Here is a 14,390-nt window from a genome sequence, read left to right as displayed (position 1 = left end):
TTTTGAAAAATACAAATAAGAACTGGATCTGTGATTATACCTTATTAGAAAGACCACTCTTATCACTGCAGGTTGACACCTTCTTCTACTTTCTCTGAGGTTTAGCCTATTCTGCAACTTAAAGGTTATCCTCAGAGGTCAGGTAACTTAACTAGGGTCATATAACCAATATGTTTCTCAGAGGCTAGGCTTGAAGGTAGGTTTTCCTTGTTCTGATACCAGCTCTCTATGGTCTTTGTTATAGTGCCTCTCATATTTTGAAAGAAATTAAATAAAATGATATGAAGTCTTTTTAGGCTTCATGGGAGTTTTCCCAAAATGGTGGACTTGTCTCCTTTCTTCTTTCTTCTAAAGAAGGTGGCTTCCATTTGGGCTACTCTTCAGAGTTAGAAACATTTTCATATGTGTCTCCTCAAGAACCCAGATTCTTTCAGTGTTAAGAGATAAGAGTTTTGGACTCTATTTTCCACTTGTCCCATTTCATACAGTCCTGGTTTTAATGGATCATTTGTCCAATTTTTAAAGTCAACTTAATTCTTTTCCTCTGTCTAGGTGTTATTCATTCATTCATTCAGCACATATTTATTAAGCAGTCATTATATGCTAGACACTATACTAGAATTGGGGAATACAAAGAAACAAAGCAGTTTCTACCCTCAGGGAATTTATAATTTACTTAATGAATAGAAAGTTCAGAAAAAAGAATACTAATAATTTTGGAGATCAGGAAGGCTTCAGGTTTGGAGGAAGTTGGAACTTAAGCTAAATTCTAAGGGAAGCTAAGGATTGTAAAAATTAGGTAGGAGGAAGGAATACATTCTATGCGTGAAGCCATTTCCTGGACAAAGGTACACAGACAATAGGTGAAATATTGGAATCTGTCAACAGCTAATGAACCTTAATAGTTGGAAGAAGAGAGTGTGAGATTGATATTAATATTACCTAAACCTGGAAAGCTAGATAGGAATCAAATTTAAAGATTTTAAGTGCCAGGCAGAAGAGTTTATAGTTCATCCAAGAGACATTAGGAAGCCATTGCTCAGTGGCATTGTCAAAACTGAATGATTATTTGGAGGATGAATTTTAGAGGGGAAAACTGGCATGGGGCTACTGCTGGGAAGGTGATTGCATGGATATCAGTTTAAGTTTAGTTAGAGACTGTATGAATAGAGAAGAAGAAAAGATCTAAGTACCTGTAAAGGTATATGATGTTGAGAATTAGCTAGTGAATGGATAAAGAAGAGGGAAGAGTCAAAGACAACTATGAGTTTGTGAACTTATTCCATTTTAGCATGAGTCTTTATTCAGGGTCCACGGGTAGATTTCTGGGGGGGGACTTGTAATCTTGAATGGAAATAGCTACTTTTACCTAAATTTAACATGTCCTTCATCTATGAATATAGACAATAAATATACTGAGAAGCAGTCTGTAGATTTCACCAGACTGACCTAAAGTGTCTGTGACATAAAAGGTTGAAAACTCTTTCTACAGCATTAATATAATTTCATACCATGTTTTATTGTTCAAAAACAATTTCATTTAAACCTCATTTTATCCTCACAGAAAAGCTATCAAGTAGGCAGAAGAAGCAATTGAGGCACAGGAGGGGTAGAGATTATTGGAACAAGGTCACTTGCATATAAACTGAGAAGCAGAACTGGGTCCAGACCCAAGCAACTTCTCTCTCCTCTATTATTCTTTCCACAACACCCACACTGACACCAAGAAGGAAAAAACGAGAGTATATAACAAACTCTGGGTTTGTTCTCCAGTAAGAAATATCACTGACAATGGAGGAACATGGTCAAACCAGTTAATGATGGGCAATGGGCCAGTACCCACTTGATTTTATCTTTATTCTGTGGTTACCAACCAGTACTATCCAGTGAAAACCTGATTCTCAAGAAACCTGCTTGCTGCCAATATGGACAGCACCTGTGTTTGCATATTTCTACCACTCATTGAAGGCAAACAAGCTGAGGCAGGAGCAGAGGATGAATGCTATCTCTGGATCCATGCACATGAGCACAAAGTGATGTCAAAGGATCACTGTGCCAGCTAAATGAAGAAGAGGATTGGTTGGATCTGTTGTAGGATGTTGGCAAAGATGGGGGGCAAAGAAAATGGACATCCCAATGGAAAGCAAAGCAATATCGATTAAGATCCTGCCTAGAAGTAGGCATGTCATTCAGGGTCTATTTTTCCTCCACCCCAAGACCAGGCCCTAGAGTTCATTTGGGAAAGGGTACTATTATGCACCAGAGAGGAGGTTCATCACAAGATATTATTATCTGCTTGTAATACAAGGATGAACTCAAAGTCTTATTTTTTATGGTGAATGATCCCTGGCTCAGGAACCAGACTCTACTACTTATTATCACTGTGATCATTGGGTCTCAGTTTCATCTTTTGTAAAATTAGGAGTAGGTAGGAGTAGATAGTCTCTTGAGTTTCCTTTCTTCCCTAAGGTTGGGTCTTGAAAGCTTTCAAAAACTACCTATTGAAATGCAAGTAATCTTGGAAAAATGTTCTACCCTAAGGTATTATCTGTTAATGCTTTGATAAGAATTAGTTGATAGTTGAGTGAATGGTTCTATGGCAAATATAGTACCTAGACTTCATAATTTCACCAAATATGGTACAGTTTTCAGAGTATGTTCTTTTTATTTCTTCTCCCCCCCCTCCACTATTCCTACTCTGACCTCCATATAAATAAAAAGATTTCTTTAGGGAGAATTGAAAAATGGAATTGATTTTGTTTTGTTTGGTAGGTTTAATAATGGTGTTTTCCAACCTTAACTACAGATCACTTTTTTTTTTTTTAGGTTTTTGCAAGGCAAACAGGGTTAAGTGGCTTGCCCAAGGCCACACAGCTAGGTAATTATTAAGTGTCTGAGACCGGATTTGAACCCAGGTACTCCTGACTCCAAGGCAGGTGCTTTATCCACTACGCCACCTAGCCGCCCCTACAGATCACTTCTAATTGGCTATAAAACTATGAATTTGAAAACGAACTCCTGGATGGGATTCCTTGATTAAACATTTACTCTACTGAATTTGATCCTTTCTCTTACTACTTCACTCCATCATTTGTTGAGAACATTTTTAACATGTATACAGTTCTCAAGTAGGCTAGACTCAGACTTCTCATGTATTTTGATAAAGACTTAGTGAGTGGATGAAGAGAGAGTCCTAAACCAATATTCCCTGGAAATGGAACCATAAGAGAACATAGAGTTTCTGAGTGTGTAAGAATGATCTGTAGAGTGACCACAAGAAACAGAATCTTCTTAATTTAGTATCATCTTTTCTGGGTCATTTTCTTTTATTTGATTAAATTAAATGAATATTGATGAGTGCCCATTATATCTAAGGCACTGTGATAGACTTAGGGGGAGAATATTCTTTAATTCTACCCATTATGGATAAAAAATGAAACTGACTAGGCAGGTAACAATATTGTCCTACCTGATAGGGTCAATCTTAGGGTATGAGGGTGGGGTTGGATACTGTTTAAAGTAAAAAGGAGGAAAGACAAAATAAGTTGCCGGTGTTCAGAGGGGTAAGAAATGGTTTTCTATTGAGTATTCCACTAGTCAGAAGCCCATTGTCAAGACAAATAACTTCTGAGGTATGAAAGATAATCAGGGCCTAGGTGGAAGTAATGGGTCATTAACAGGAAGATATAGAGTACAGGGTTAAAGGGTAAGTCTTTTGGCACTCTGCATCATTTATTTAACTTGCCAGCCCTGAAGAGTTGGATATTAGACATGTCTCCTCATCCCACTTGATGAATTGCAGATGGTGACGGATAGATACAAAAATGAATGAGTATACTTTAACATTTTTTCTATTTTGCTAATAAATAAAACATCTCACAAATAATATAAAAGTGAACCCCATTCTTCTACTTCTAAAGGAAAATACCCATTTTCCTAAAAATCATAAAGAAAGTAAAGGATAGAGATTGGACCTGTAACTTTTGTTATTACACAAATATGGTAGCTTCTTTGCATAGTGGCTAGAGTTCTGGGCCTGGGCCTAGAATCAGGAAGTTCTGAGTTCAAATGAGGCCTCAGACATTTATTAACTGTGTGATGCTTGAATATACTTCTGTCTGCCTCAATCTCCTAAACTGTAAACTAATGTTCACAATGATAACATCTACCTCCCAGGGTTATTGTAAGAATGAAATGAGACATTCATAAAGAGTTTAGAATAGTATTTGGCACATATAATTAGTGCCCTCCTAGCCCACTAATTAAAAGAAAAAAACCCCCTCTTCCTTCAAAGAAAAATGTACTTCTTTTGTTTCTCATTTTGTATTATAGCTATTTCTAGGTCTTCTCCCACTTACCCATATCTCCACTAGACTAAAATTTCTTTGAAGTCAGGACTATGTCTCTGACTTATTTAAGTTTTGTATGTCTTTGAGCACCCAGCACATTGCTCCACACATACCTAATAGATATTTATTGCTGTTTTGATCTATTTATCAACTTGCTGCTTATCTTTGTCAATTGCCCTCATAGCCATGAAAAGCTCTAATGCAAAACAGAACTACTTGACCATGATGCAATTCGTTGGTCCTTGGATGAAGAAAAAATTGTTAAAGCATTAGAATTTGGGTTTCAACCCATATACCCATAGGTAGGCAGGTATACCTAGTTTTTATGGATGTGGCTATGTGGTTCTGGTGGTGGAAAAAGTCCATTACTGGAAGATACCATAAGCGATAGAGAGATAGACATTTAGCATCAATGGAAACTTGAATCCAGATTCTGATGAGGTACATTGTGTTACTGAAAATTGCGGATCTCCCTTTGCCCTCTTACTCCAAACCATTTACTGGACTGTGTTAAGGAGGGGGTTAAGTACTTTGACTTCTCCAGCTTTAAATTCGTCATGATCCTATGATTCTACTTTAAAATTCTCCATTAGTCATGGAAACAGGAACTTCACTTGAAGGTCTAAAAATATAAGCCAGTTGAGTCTCATGGGTTCAGAGGATGAATTAGGAACTAATGGTGAAGGATGCCTGAAGCCAATTTGTATACTTCTTGGAAACTAGTTGCCCAACCAATAGATGACATTCTTTAATCCCTTGGTTTTTCATCAGAGCTGTTCCTCACATGTCAAATCTCATTTCCCTTATGAATTATTGATGCAAAAGGGTCAGCCTTCAGCAAAACTCTCAAAGAGGCAAAGTTTATTTTTAGTGTCTCTTCATTTTCTCTTCATTGTTTTTTTCCCTTTCAACACTTCCCCTTCAACCTCACGTGTCTTTGGTTCTAGGTCATGCCTTGTTAAGTCAGGGACTGCACAGTGGCATCATTCTTGGGGGCCATGCCTGGTACCTCCAATATTTGAGAATTTTTTCAATAGCTTTTATTCAAGTCAAACTTAGTGTCTTTCCCAAACTGCTTTGCTTTTAATCCCATTGGCTGAAAACTAATTTGATGTGTTACTTCTTCCAGATAATGTAGTTACATTTTAAAAGAGACCTTCATTGTGTTGATCCAAAGATGACTCATGGTGACAATTCCAAGAAATGAAAAAGGCAAGTGGCAGAGAGAATTGCTGGTCAAGAGAAATTTGCGGTGACTCTCAAATTTATATCAAATAAGAAGGTAAACATTCAATCCAAGAATAATTCAATAAAGATGAATGTGAGAAGAATCTGATTTTGTTAGCATGATTTCTCCAATGATTTTCCCTCTCATCAATGCAGATTGTAACCTGCCTATAACTTAGTAGATAAATTTGAGGAAATTGCCTAAGACTCATAGAGGTTCTGTGATTTGCACAGCATCAATCAATCAACCACATTTATTAAACATCTACTACATGTTAAGCATTGTGTTAAGCACCAGGGATAAAAAAGGAAACAAAAGACCGTCTTCTCTTAAGGAGATACAATCTAATAGGGGAGCTAGCATAAAAGTAAATATATAACCCCAAGGTATATATCATATATATGATAATATATATAATTATTACATTATATAATTATACAATTGTCTTATATAGTATGTAAAGGATAAATAGGAAGTAATTATATGAAGCAGAAATTGAATACAGGTTTTTGTGACTCCAAGTTCAACATTTTATACATTCTGCTGCTGTTTCTTATGTTAGGCAACATTGATTAATGCCAATGAGTGGCCTCTTATTTTGGACAAAGTGCTACTTAACTGAGTTTCTTTGTCTGCAGAGGTTCTCCCAGGGGTTCTTAAAAATTATTGTACCATACTTCCTTTTGGTAATCTGTAGAAGCCTATAGACCCCTTCTCAAAATAAATAAAATTAATAAATTAATAAATAATAAATTAATAAATAAAATATATGGAGTTACAAAGGAAATCAACTTTAATAGTTATTTAAAAAGTTCAGGACCCAGGTGAAGAACTCAATTTAAATTTTCTCAGGAGCCAAGTTGCTCACTAAGTTCTATAGTAGTTACTCCTTCCTTTTGTAGTGGTCCTTTATTAACACACACACACACACACACACACACACACACCTTGATGTAACTTAAGCCCTCTTAGATAGAGGCTAATCTATCTATTATGTGGGTGCATGTTTTTTGGACCCATGCCTTTATTTATGTTGGGGGATTCCCCAGTGACCAAACCACTGTAGATCTAGCAAGGAGGAAGATGATGATGATTATGATGATGGTGGTGATGATGATGATGATGATGTTTGTTCTATATATTTCCAAAGAAGGCCATGACATCAGGGAGATGATGCCATGACAAGCAAGTAATTGGATTTGAGTGAAAGGAAGCTGTGGTAAGTCATCAGTCTTACTTTTTCCTCCAGAGCCATCTGGGTCCAATGGTCAAACATGGATGAGGACATCTGGAGATAGTTCTGGATGTGAGGCAATCAGGGCTAAGTGACTAGTAAGTATCTTGTCAGAGTAAACAACTAATATATATTACATTTTTAATATATTAAATTTTAATATAAAGCTGATGATTAATAGTCACCCACTATTATAGTGATTATAGTTACATTGCTACACTTTTTATAATGATTATAGGTACACTTGTTTAGCTTTACTCCTTAGGTCAACTAACACAGGAATTTTCCTTGGACTATATCACAATTTCATCACAAGCAGGTTTTTTTTTTTTGGCTGGGGAATATGTTCTTACTATAAATCACCCAGATTATTTCTTATCCTAATGATTATAGCTGATAAAAGACTAGCAATACAGAGCTAAGCACATAAGGCTTTGATTATAAATCTTTTCCATTTCATATATCCCTAATTCTATATCTATCTTCTATCATCTATCTCTTCCTATTTATTATAACTATCATCTATATCTGTCTCAATCTTTCTGCCTATCATCCATCATCCATCCATCCATCTATTCATTCAATTTATCCATCTATCTTATCTATCTATCTCTCTATCTCTCTATCTATCAATAATTCTGCTTTGGTGAAATGGGCAGATGAGAACAATTTATAGCAACAGCCGTGATGTGAGACATGTGCCTGTGAAGTGCTTAGAGCTTGGGTAAACATCTAAAAAATCAAGGTCATCCACTGCCTCCCAGGTCATCCTCAGTTATCTTGACTTTTGGCTTGCCACTGGACTTCAATGACTGGAAGAGAGTGAGTCTGAAGTGTTTCTGTAATTCTTCCTTACTTAAATCCAATTCATATATGCTTCAAGTCATTACAATGCTCCTTTTCAGAAATGAAGGAGAAACACCACCAATATATCTTGCATGTACCTAACTGTTCACAAGTTGTCTCTCTCCTCTTTGGAATGTGAGCTCATTGAAAGTCATTACTACTTCACCTTTTCTTATATTCTCAGTACTTAGAACAGTGACTGGTACATAGGAAACATTTAATAAATATTTATTGACCACCTGAGATGTTTATGTATTTGAGCCATAGGAGAGAGTAGTAAAGATGGAGAAAAACTAATAGAATATATTTAAAAGAGTGACAAGAAAATAAATTTGGAAATAGATGGAGAATGTAAAATTATTGGCAAGTTTTCCATGATGGTGTCAACAACTGTTGTTAACCATGGTATCAATATGAATTAAATCTACTTTTCCTATAGAAATGATCACCAGTGATCAGGTGGGAAAATCTGGTTCGTGATCTCTTAAAATGTACAAGACTTAATGTTTTTTTTTTGTTTTGTTTTTTAGATTTTGCAAGACAATGGGGTTAAGTGGCTTGCCCAAGGCCACACGGCTAGGTAATTATTAAGTGTCTGAGGTCGGATTTGAACCCAGGTACTCCTGACTCCAAGGCCGGTGCTCTATCCACTGCACCACCTAACTGCCAAAGACTTAATGTTAATTCAGTGATTCATGAAAAAATGTTTTTGAGACTGTTAGATGCATTATAAAATCAACCATATGAGGTTCATCTTTGAAGAGCCTGAAAAGTGATTAAGGGCTGTCACTAGTCCTTTAGAAATAAGGGGACAATTTGTCCAACCTTAAATCTTAATTGCCTTTAGTTCTTGATTATTGATATGTAATCTCTGATCATGAGCAAAATCAAAAGGCACATCAAGCAATTCAGTTCCTAAATGTATTGCAGTTATGAACTTCTGTGAGATATAAGTGGTCCATAAATATCTGTGTGTGTCTGCACAAAGATTTATATATTAAATCTCTTCATCTTGGAAATATGCCAGACCTCATTAGCTTGATATTCCATCAGATTTGCAAAACTTAGCTTATACAAATGATAACCAGTTCACATTTATTTAGCCTTAAAAAATGAACCTCTAAATAATTCTAGATAATGCATATTCCATTAATCTTCCTATTAGTCAAAGCTTTCAGATTTTCTTCTTAACTTCACTATCAAACCCTACAGTATTATTCTAGTTGTTATTATGTAAAAATGAAATGCCAGTTGTTTTTCAGTTGTGTCTGAATCTCTGTGACCTCATTTGGGGTTTTCTTGGCAAAGATACTGGAGAGGTTTGGCATTTCCCTCTCCAATCCATTTTAGAGAAGATGAGACTGAGACAAAAAAGGTTTAATGAGATGCCCAAGGTATCTGAAGCCAAATTTGAACTCAACTCTTCCTGACTCCAAACCCAGTTTTCTATCCACTATGCCTATACAAATAGAATAAATGAAGATTAAATAACTTTTGAGTCAAACTTTATATCCATCCCTTGAGATCAATAGGTTAGTAGTTTTATCTTTGTTGATATCACCCACCTCGCCCCCTACCCCCCCACCTATGCCCAAATTGTAACCTTTTCTCACATTAGGGAAAGGGACCGGATCTAAATTTTTGTGTGGGGGAATTTCCAAATGGTAAAACTCCTTTTGATTCAATGGGAATTAACACCTTTTTGGTAATTTATAGTCTCAGAGAATTACCTAGATCCTTGAGAGGACAAGTAACTTGCCCAGGGTCATACAACCAGAGTCAGAGTCAGAGCCAATAAACATATATTAAGTTCCTATTATGTGCCAGTATTGAGCTAAACATTGGGAATACAAAGATATACATAAGCCAGTTCCTGCCCTCAAAGAGCTCACAATGTCATGGGGAAAGTCAACATATGGACAGAAACAGATATGGGGCAAGAAGTACATGAAGAAATCTTAGGATGGAAAATGATGAGGTGACTGCCCTGTTCCCATTTCTTCAATGGTGGAAGTTTTGAGAGGAGGTCTCTCCAATCAGAGGGAAGGAGATTCTCAGGAGGAAAGAGTACTGAGGAAGTATGAATTTCACAGTTGATTTCATCTTCCAGGATAATGAGTTTCTGGAGATGATGAAGTCCAGGAGAAGAGAAGAGGTTTGAATCCAGATCTTTGGTCTGTAAGGTAATTTCTTTATTCATTATTCTATACTGTTTCACCTTAGGAGATTTTTATATACATACATATATTATATATAATATATGTATATATATATTTATATATGTACTCACACACACACACACATATATATATATAACTACAAATGTAGACATTCTTGCATATGTATATGAATTATTTAACAGGACTTGATTGGATATGGGAATTGAGGAAGAGCAAAGAATAAGGATGACTCCAAAGTTACATAACAGCATAACTGGCAGGAGTCTAGAATCCTTGAATTAAAGATTTAAGGAAGGTTGAAAATGAGATAGGTTTAGGGGGTAAGTTATATTGAAATTGAGATGTTTATGTAACACAGAGGCAGAATTCCTGAAGACAGTTGGTCCCCAAATACTCACTGTGAGTAGAAAAGATCAATCAGGTTTAGAAAATTGAAACATGAAAACCATATCAACTAGAGCTATGATTTGGAAGATGCTCTTACTACGTTTCATTTTTCATTTTGTTTTGTTTCATGGTCATATATTTTCTTATATAAATACCTCCCCTACCCCATTATTTCTAACCATTTTTCTAGGCCTTTATGTTTATGCCTAAGGTACTTTTAGGTTCTGTCAGTTGGTCAATAAACATTTATGAAACATCTACTTTGTGCCAGGCTCTGTGGGCTAGAAGTTCTTAAGTGACTTGCCCAGGGGCACATAGCAAGTATGAATTAGAGGCAGAAATTTTCTGGTTCTCTGTCCACTGTGCCATGTTGCCTCATCCTCCAAAATATGTGACATATCACCTACATAAACTGGAGACTGCTTTTGGAGAGGCAACATTGATAATAGAGAACATGGAGGTGAGATTCAAAGGAAGTGGGAGTTAAAGGAGAAGCAACATAAATACTAGATTCCAAGATTGATCAAAAGTCTGATGAAATATGGCCATTATGTTTCCTTCTATTTGAATACTATCTGATTTCTCATTTGACTAGGATTAAAAAAAAAAGATTGGTTGGGCTGATCCCAAGTAAAAGCAAATAACATAAGAACAACTTCATTATTGTTTACTGGTCAGGCAAGGACACCTCTCTATTCAGTAGAATTTGTCTTGAAGCCAGGTAATTATTGCATTTTGTAATATGGTAGCCCATTCATATGTTACCAACCTCATTTACACAATAATTGAAAACTCATTCAAACTTTTAAAGTTGGAAGAGTTATTCCCTTTTGGCCTGCCTTCCTCTCTCCCTCCCCCTCTCTCCCTCCCTCCCTCCCTCCCTCCCTTCTTTCTTTTTTCTTTCTTTCTTTCTTTCTTTCTTTCTTTCTTTCTTTCTTTCTTCCTTCCTTCCTTCCTTCCTTCCTTCCTTCCTTCCTTCCTTCCTTCCTTCCTTCCTTCCTTTCTTTCTTTCTTTCTTTCTTTCTTCCTTTCTTTCTTTTCTGTCTTTCTGTCTTTCATATTTCTAACTCCAAGTACAACATTCCATCCACTGTATTAGCTAGATGCCTAAAATATTTAGAGTTAGACATGGCTTTAGATCCTTTTTTGTGCAATCCCATTTTTTTTAGGTTTTTCTTGCAAGGCAAATGGGGTTAAGTGGCTTGCCCAAGGCCACACAGCTAGGTAATTATTAAATGTCTGAGACCGGATTTGAACCCAGGTACTCCTGACTCCAGGGCCGGTTGCTTTATCCACTGTGCCACCTAGCTGCCCCCCATCCCATTTTAAAGATAAGGAAACAAAGACTCAAAAACATAAAAGAACTTTCTCAGAGTCATGTAACTAGGAATTTCATGAAGCAGGATTCAGATTTTCTTGTATCCAAACCCAGGGCTCTATTCCATATGTCACCTAATTTACCTGCATCCCCAAAATGCTAGAATAGTTCATGAAACTTTAAGTAATGTTATAATGAGGTAAAATGACATTGTAGATAAAATGCTGAATTTCTAATCATCAGAGGTCAATTTGTCCAATCTCCTTATTTTACAGGTGAAGAAACTGAGGACAAGAGAGGTGAAATTACTGGACTAATGTCACTCAGCTTGGGGTAGAACTCAGGTTTGGAATCACATGACTCAAAACCCACCATTCTTTTCATTATATTCAGGTGCCATAGGAAACCTGGGTTCAAATCACAGCTGAGATGCAATCTATTTTGTAATGATCATCCAGTCATTTAACTTCAAGTTCAGGTCCTTTAACTCATTTATGATTTCATCAGAGAATAAAGCTGACAATTCACTTTGACTTTGTGAAGAAATCCTATCAATTAATTAATAAATATTTAATATGAACCTACTGGGGGGTGGGGTGGGTATGGAGTTCTGGACTTGAAATTAGAAAAAAATCATCTTCCTGAGTTCAAATCAGACCTCAGATATGTACTAACGGTATGACCCTGAACAAGTCACTTAGCTTTGTTTGCATCAATTTACTCATCTGTAAAATAAGCTGGAAGAAGAATGCTAAATGCTACAGGATCTTTGCCAAGAAAACCCCAAATGGGTTCAGGAAATCAGACATAACTGAAATGACTGAACAGCATCAAGGTGCAAGTCACTCTTTTGTTCAGGAGTTGATTAAGGTACATAGAGGTAATAAGACTTACTTAGGATCACTCAACCAGGAAGTGTCAGAGATAGAATTTGATCCTACAGAATTCTTTCCATTATGCTATGCTGGCTCAATCAAATGAGGAAATAATGCTCTTGGGTTTTGATAACAATAGTACATGATAGACTGTAAATTCTTTCATAAAGTATATTACCTTTGTTTTATAGGCAATTTGCTTCCAATTTGGTAAGATCATGTTGAAAAGTGCTCCTGGATTCTGTCCTAGGATAGAATATGTGTACTGGTATCTTGCCTAATAAACAGCATTCAGATAGGGAATCTGAAATTCCCAGAAAAAGATCATTGGTGTGTAAATTCACTAAGCAGAAGTTTCTGAGGGGAGGAGAGGGGATGACTTGAGGTTCTTAGAGAAATGAATTAATGGCAAGTAGGAGGTAACCAGGAGGTAACCCATCGGGCTTGCTGTTTGAGGGACTAAGTGAAGCACTTGACCTTTGAAGTAAGGAAGATAGAGCTCTAAAGACCAAAAAAAAAGATTTTGACAGCCCAAGGTAATGATATTCATGGATAAAAATCAGTGCATAAAGGTGTATTTTTCCCCTCCAATAATTGTGGAGTTGAAAATGCCAAAAATTGGACATTTAAGCACATGCAATAAATTATAGGTATTCAACAAGCAAAAGGGCTCTGAATTGGCTTTCTTCTGCCAATGAGCTGACCTACCTGGATGCTAAGCCCAGACTATATTTAAATCTAATGATTTTTGAATTGCATGAGCCTGAAAAGCACACATACACATACTTCTATTAGTCTTGACTTTTTATGATTCTTTGACCTTAAAACTTTTTTTTGACACTCTGGGTAATATCAGAAGCCAGAGGAGGCTGCTTTATGGCCTTGACCAGTCCTATTATTGTTGCTGTTTGGTCATTTTTACTCACATCTCACTTTTCATGACTCCATTTGGGATTTCCTTGACAGAGATATTGGAGTTGTTTGCCTTTTTCTTTTATGCTCATTTTACAGCTGAGGAACCTGAGATAAACAGGGTGAAGTGACTTACCCAAGGTCAGACATCTAGTAAATGTCTGAGGCCAGATTTGAACTCAAGAATGAGTCCTTCTGACTCCAGTCTTGGTTCTCTGTCTACTGTATTTTGTTTTGCTAATTTAGCAGGTGATATTTGGAGGGAAGTTTGAATAGATTATAGCATATTCTAAATCATGACTTGTACTTAAGTTGTAGCATGTAAGACATGTAAGACTTTTGTGATCAGAAAATTAATTGGACTATTCATTTAGTGAGAACAAGAAGCAATAGAGGACAACTCAAGTATTACATTGGTATCCTTGAAAGAGTAAAGGAAACAGAGGAAGACTTATGATGTATTAAATATTTTCTACACAAGAATTTCATGGGTAAGATGGTGTGGAGAGGGTGCAGACTGTATCCATGAATGGAATACCCCCATCAGTGACACCATAAAGTTGTCTGAGTATCTAAGTATTTACAGAATACTCTCTAAGACTTCAAAAGTTCCAAAAAAATAGTTCTAATTATTCACATTCATTTATAAACTTCATCCAAAGCAGCCCTTTCCATTTAAGAACAGCTCTAATTCTCAGGAAATTTTAGACTCCTCTTTTTTTTTTAAATTTTTGTTTGTTTTTTTAATTTTATTTGTTTTTCCAACTACATGCAATGGTAGTTTTTACCAGTCATTTTTTTTTTATGTTTTTGCAAGGCAAACGGGGTTAAGTGGCTTGCCCAGGGCCACACAGCTAGGTAATTATTAAGTGTCTGAGACTGGATTTGAACCCAGGTACTCCTGACTCCAGGGTCGGTGCTTTATCCACTATGCCACCTAGCCACCCCTAGACTCCTCTCTTGAGTCTAACTTTATCTCTTGCAACTTCTAATTCTAGTTGGTAATTCATTCCAGCTCTTGGGTTCAGCTTTTGTTGTTGTTCAATTGTTTTCAGTTGTAT

Source organism: Macrotis lagotis, chromosome 2, assembly GCF_037893015.1.
Source record: "Macrotis lagotis isolate mMagLag1 chromosome 2, bilby.v1.9.chrom.fasta, whole genome shotgun sequence".
NCBI lineage: Eukaryota > Metazoa > Chordata > Mammalia > Peramelemorphia > Peramelidae > Macrotis > Macrotis lagotis.
Note: the sequence above shows the minus strand (reverse complement) of the source record.